This window comes from Schistocerca serialis, chromosome 1, assembly GCF_023864345.2.
Source record: "Schistocerca serialis cubense isolate TAMUIC-IGC-003099 chromosome 1, iqSchSeri2.2, whole genome shotgun sequence".
Lineage (NCBI taxonomy): Eukaryota > Metazoa > Arthropoda > Insecta > Orthoptera > Acrididae > Schistocerca > Schistocerca serialis.
Genome location: NC_064638.1, coordinates 1,160,169,430 through 1,160,176,502, shown reverse-complemented (window position 1 = coordinate 1,160,176,502; position 7,073 = coordinate 1,160,169,430).

The window sequence follows — 7,073 nt, the reverse complement described above, 5'->3', positions numbered from 1 at the left end:
AATTTTCAACTATTGATTGCTGATTGCATTGTGATCTGGTGGTTAAAAACCTGCCTGGTAACAGAGAAGTCAGGGGATTGAATCCCAGCTGGACCATGGAAATTTGCAGTCTGCCTTTAACCTAGCCTTCATCTCCCAGCAATGCGAGGAGATGCCAAGAACTACACCTGGTTCTGATTCCACATTAAACTGTAGGTCCCCTTTCCCTGTTTGGATAACTAGGATACATTAGGAACATGCAAAACACCGAAGTGGCGTCCAATTAAAAGACTGGCACCTGGCCATCGAGCCACACGCAGTTATTACTACTGCTAGTGTGAATTTCTGAATTGAAGTACAAATTTATAGTACTTGTAGTTCATTCTCTGAAAATATTACTCCATCTGAAATGTCAGACTGGAAGACTCATATTAGGTAAACTATTCTTGCCATGAGAAAAACCTCATATATGATGTTAAATGTTACTTCTTTAGTTATAGGTTTATCTTGTGGAGAGTCAGTTAATGGAGTTCTTTGTGCTAGATTAAATAATATATGTCATTCGGTGCTCATTCAACATATCTTTTGGTCTGGCACTTCATCAGTGAGTTGCATTTCAGTGTCACTGCACTGTACTAAAACATGTTAGGAAAATTAGGTGTTTAGCAGGTCAGAAATACTGATCCAGAATAAATAACTCTCCATTGATACTGAGCTTCAAGGTATACACAGTTAATAAATCCACAGTTAGTGCTAACATTTGTAGAATTTGAATGGTCTTATATGTAAGAAGAGTGACAAATGAAAATGTTCCCGAATCGCGTGACTTAGCTCTGTTACAATGCAGTACGGGAACATGCGCAGTATAACTTTCGTTACTGAGGTTATTACAAAAAATTAGTTTTAAGATAAGGGAAATGCATTGCTATATCTTAAAGTCTACTAGAAAATTGTAGAACAAATTGGCCCCTGAAAATTTCTCTGTGTGATAAAGCAGAATATTTTGCACTTCACTGTTGTAAACAAATGTGTGATGCAGGTGCATTTTGGAACAATGACTTAACATTAAGTGGCCCAACTTTTAGAGAATGACCATAAACTTTTAGCTACATCTGATTTTAAGTCATGAAAAGTACTTATGTGTAAGACTGGCTATCCTCACTTAGAGCTGATGGTGATAAATATTTGTTTCTGTGGTGACAGAAATAAAAAAGCTCATGGACAAAGCCCATATGACATCTGAAGAACAACAGATTTGTTCTGTGGAGGGAAAAGGTATAAACAAAAAAAATTATATTTTGAGCACCCACACCCATTGAAAGGCGTGATGTTAAGAAGAATTTCGACGAGAGCTGGTAAAATTGTTTTATTAATACACAACCAGTTTCACTGCCTAAAGCCACATCATCAGGTGCAACCTACATGGTGTAGACTACTACACAGTGTCTCAATTTTGTGGATGTTAAAATTGATATATATGTATTTATTCTCATTATCACAGTGTTAAAAAGTTGTAGGTGTACCCATCTCTCCTGGTCAAGATATATTCTTCAGTGAATATTGTCTCCATTACATTGGCAAACGAACGATGACAAAGATATGATCTATTAATTTCATACAAATTTCTTGTGGGTAGGTTATGTAGTTATAAACCCTTATGTTAAAATTTGCCCACATCTAAAACATTTTACTGTGAGAGGACACTAAAAGTTGTTGTTGTTGTTGTTGTTTTTAAGTCAGATTGGCCACAAAAAAATAGTCACTACTAATGTGATTAGTCAAGGCACCATGCAAATTAGTGTGTGGAATGGTATAAGGTGGCACTTTCTTACCTGTGTGATGCCAAGGCAACCCAGTGTTGGGAAGCATAGGAGTTGCCTGCATAAGCAACTAAGACAGACAAACAGGCTGGTAAAACAGAGACTGTCTTGTGGACAGTAATGCATTATGTACACATGACGTTGAGCACAGGGTCACTCCCTTTACAAGAGAGAATGACACTGAATTTTGTTGTAAACTTATAGTTAATTGTATAAACAACCAAAACTAGCCAGAACAATACAGTTCTATAATTCTAACTGATTATTCAGTATGAACTTTGCACTTTCTTTTGTATGTCTAAAAATTTCTGCTTCTTCTCATATATTCAAAATATGGCTTTTTTTATGAAGTACTTTTAAATTTTTAGGAGGGTTTGTAATGCTCTGCCCCACTTTCCGTAAGCACATTGTTAAAGCAGATTGGTGATCATTTAAGTTAAAGTGTTCTTGAAGTCTTTTTTGAAATGACCTACCAGTTTTCCTCATATATTTCTTAGGGCAATATTTGCATGTAATGCAGTATACACCCACTTCATTGTATTTATTTACCACAGTTTTTTCCTTATGCCTGAGTTAACTGCCTATATCTGAAGAAGTAAAATATGTTGGAGTGCTGCTTTTAGGTTTATTACATCTGCCCGTTTAGTTTGGGCACTGCACCCATATGCAGTATTCTTCTAAAACTTGAGTATTCCTTTGTCTGATCAGCTGGTCTAACAGTTATAAGATCTGGCTCTGATCCGCAGTTGGAAAGAACATTTTTCTTTTTTGATATACTTCTGTTGATTGCATTAATAAATTGTAGATCATAACCGTTTTGACACATATATATTGCATGACCTCATACTCAGCCATTTGAGCTTTGCTAACAAGGGGCACCACTTACATATTTTTTCTTCTTTAGGCAAATTTTAAAATAAAGCTACAGTATATAACTACATAATCCACCCACTAGCAACTTTTATAAAATTGATTGATTACATCTTGTGTCACTCATCATTCACCAGTTTAATGTAGACAGTATTCAATGTATAATATAGCTTGACTAGGAGCAATGGGTACACCTATGAACTTTTAATATTGTGAGTATATTTTAGATTACCTTTATTAACATTCATATCCACAAAATTGAGACACTGTATAGTAATCTTTAATGCGTAGGTCCCCCCTGATGATACTGATTTAAGATGTGAAACCAGTTGTGTATCAATAAAACAACAATTTCATCAGCTGTCGGCTGAATTCTTCTTAACATCACCCAATAAAAACATTGTGAAGACATTATAAATGCACTGGGGACAAATTTGGCCAGATAACTCATCAGTAACATACCTCAGCAGCTTATCACAGAGATTTCACCACAGAAACTGTGGTGATATTTCCACTTTCTCTGTTTACTTCATTAGTGATCTTTGGTTGTTAAAGATCAATAAGTAGATGGTTTCTGCTCCACTACCCTTTTTTCCTGTTCTCTCTTCCTTCCCCAGGCTGTGAACTATAGATGGGCTAGTGTCTGTTCCATAAAAACACGGGAGAACTGCCAGATATCAGTAACGTTCTGCCACGATATTTCAGCGCAGAGTCTTCTGGCCATCTTCAGGTGAATGCCACTGTAGTAGTACTGGCGAGTACGCGCTGAGCTCCGCTATTTAAAGCCTTCTGAGGTGACATTGCGCATGCGCTGCTCAGCGTGCGCGTTCATAACGGCTCCATGCGCTGCGCCTTGCGCCCTCCACTGTGAAAGCCTGGCGTATCGGTATCAGGTCGATTTCCATCTTTTTGCAGATAACTACGTCGACTACGCAGTTTCTCTATAACAGGATTCCAAGCAGAGTTTAGCTGATAACCGCTATCTCGATTGATGAGAGTCTCGTTGTCAGACAATCTTATTTCCACAGATTCATTGATAATCGAGCTCCAAAAGTTTGATGTATGGGCCAAAATTTTTGTGTCGTCGTAATTCATGGAATGGTCTGTGGAAATACAATGTTCAGCGATTGCGGACTTGGTGGGTTGGAGAAGGCGAGTATGCCGTTGGTGTTCCACAATGCGTTCCTGCACAGTTCGTGTCGTTTGCCCTATATATGATTTGCCGCATTCACACGGAATTTTGTAAACACCTGGTTTATGCAGGCCCAGGTCGTCTTTAACGGATCCCACCAGTGATGAAATTTTGGAAGGAGGACGAAAGATGACTCTCACTTGATACTTTCTCAATATTCTGCCTATCTGTGAAGAAATATTCCCAATAAATGGTAGATAAACAGTCGACCTGAAAGCCTCTTCCTCTTCCTTGTTCCGTCGTTTGTAGGTCTTCATCACTCTGTTCACTTGCCTAGGGGAAAAGCCATTCTTCAAAAATACTTTTTGCAGGTGTTCCAGTTCTGCTTGAAGACTGTTGGCGTCAGAGATAGTATGGGCACGGTGGACCAAGGTTTTGAGAATGCCCATTGTTTGTGCTGGATGGTGGCAACTAGTAGCTTGTAGATATAGGTCTGTATGAGTGGGCTTTCTGTACACCGAGTGACCAAGTGTGCACCAAGACGTCTAAAAATGGCAGACAACCATCTTTCTCTATCTCCATGGTAAACTTTATGTTTTCATGTATGGAGTTCATGTGACGTAAAAATTCTTGGAGACGGTCCAGACCATGAGGCCACACTATAAAAGTGTCGTCAACGTACCGCCAAAATACTGTCGGTTTAAAAGTGGCAGAGTCGAGTGCTCTCTCCTCAAAATCCTCCATAAAAAGATTGGCCACCAGGGGAGACAAAGGACTCCCCATGGCGACACCATCAGATTGTTCGTAAAATTCGTTGTTAAATATAAAATATGTAGAGGAGAGAGTGTGCTCAAACAACGCTGTAATGTCTGCACCAAACATATTGCCAATGAGGTGTAGTGAGTCCACCAGAGGCACCTTTGTGAACAGTGAAACCACATCAGCGCAGAGTCTTCTGGCCATCTTGCAGTTGTAGAGACTGAAGTCGACTGATGAAATCACCAGAATTCTTTATGTGATGTGCACACTTGCCTATCATTGGTTTGAGTAAAGATGCCAAGAATTTTGCTAGGTCGTAGGTGGCTGCTCCAGTGTTACTCACAATTGGACGTAATGGCACATTTTCCTTGTAGATCTTAGGCAGTCCATATAGCCTAGGTGGAACTGAACTGTTTGGTTTCAGTCTCTTGATAACTCTGCGCTGAAATATCGTGGCAGAACGTTACTGACAGTTCTCCCGTGTTTTTATGGAACAATCAGTACGCCGGGAAAGCTTTAAACATTACATCAAGCAACTCTATGGGCTAGTGTCTGTTTGCATTAATTTAAATATGCAATCTAAGTTTTATCTATGAACAGCTGTTTTGCAATAAGGTGACACGCATGTTCACTGATACACATATTGGCCATGTGACAACCTGTCATATCAGTGAATAGCAGTTGCATTGTTATTCACATTCTCCTTGTCCCTGCTTGCTCCACATTTCCTCATATTAGAAGTTCCTATTACAGATAGTTACATAGTGCCAAACAACATATTTTACAGTAATATTGTTTCTTAAGGTGTGTCTCTTGAGAAGAAGCAGTATTTTTGTCTGCCTTGTTATGTAGGAGAACTAGATTTTTTTCTGAGTCAGATCATACAACACTAGTCTGTAAGTTCATGAATCTCAAAACCTAACAAACTGGTGTACAGAATACTTTGTCTTTATTTTAAGAGTTTTCGCTTTATTGTGAAATAATTGTCATGAGAACAAATTTGCTGTTGAGTAAACTTGAATAAATTTGCTGTTGAGTAAACTTGTGCTTCAATAGTCTTGCTATAGTGTGAATCAATGAACAAAACTTATAAAATAATAAAGCCATTGTTCAAATTTGAGACACATCCAGACATGGAAGACCAGTAATTGTAACTTGTTTATTTTATGTAGTATGTAAAAAAAAGTAGTTTAGATGTGGTGTCACATGTATATAAGAATATATTATAATTTTTCTCGACACATCTGATTTGATTCATGTTGCTACACTAAAAAGGGGTTCAATTTTTCTCCCTGCCTAATTACTGCAATAAAATACAACTGAAAGATAATATCTTAAATGAGAAAGCAAATCAGCATATAGTATGAATGGATAACACTGAGTAAGATGTTATTGTGTAATCGAGCGAAAGACATTAATGAATCATTCTCTCATATTCAATACATTGTGATATTTTTCTATGCTTATTTCAGTTGACAGGAAAGCAAATATAGTATTTACAGACCTATGGTTTCTCAGAATATAGTGTTATAAAATATTCTCAAAAGGTGAAATTGTCAAACAGGCGCGCGTGCACACTCACTCACACACACACACACACACACACACACACACACACCTGTGCCCCTACACATAACACTGTCAATATTAACTTGTGCTGTAAAGTTGCAGCTACAGATATGTTGTTGCTCTTTATTTCCTCCTTGTGAGGTCATTATTATTTTAAGGGAAATACTGTTATTATAATGTGTATAAAAGTTACAATCATAGGAAGCAATAAATACACTTGCAGTACATGAAAAGCACACTAGTTATGTGAATGACAACAGATTTACATGAAATTATTCTGCAAGCAGTGGATTGTTTTTTGTATAAAATTATAACAGTGGCAGTGAGGAATGTCAATTGATAAAGCTAGAGCTTATCATGTTTTATGCAACCTGCTTTAGCCTACCATCTTTTTCCATTTAATTTACACTTCAAAAATTAAGTCACAGTAAATTCTTTGTATAACAATGAAAACAATTTTTACAAAATAATTCAATTGGATAGATAAAAAACCTACTCATCAAGCAGCGGCAGAGCACACACATGGAACAAAGTTATAATTAGGCAAGATTTTGGAGCCAATGACTCCTCCTTCAGGCAAAAGGGCTGAAGTGGAAGGAAGAGGGGTGAAGGAAAAAGACTGAAGAGGTCTAGGAAAAGAGGTAGATTTCAGGACAGTCACCCAGAACCAAGGGTCAGGGGAGACTTACCAGACAGGATGAGAAGCAAAGACTGATTGTTGGTTATTCTCCCCATTTCCTAGACCTCTCCAGTCCTTTCCTTCACCCCCTTTCTTTCACTTCAACCCTTCTGCCTGAAGAAGGGGCCATTGGCTCCAAAAGCTTGCCTAATTATACTGTGCTTTCATGTGTGTGTTCTGCCTCCATTTGGGGAGTAAATTCTTTGTGATAGATTCACTGGTCAGTACTTGCACACCTCCTAGTACAGTGAGTAAACACAAACAA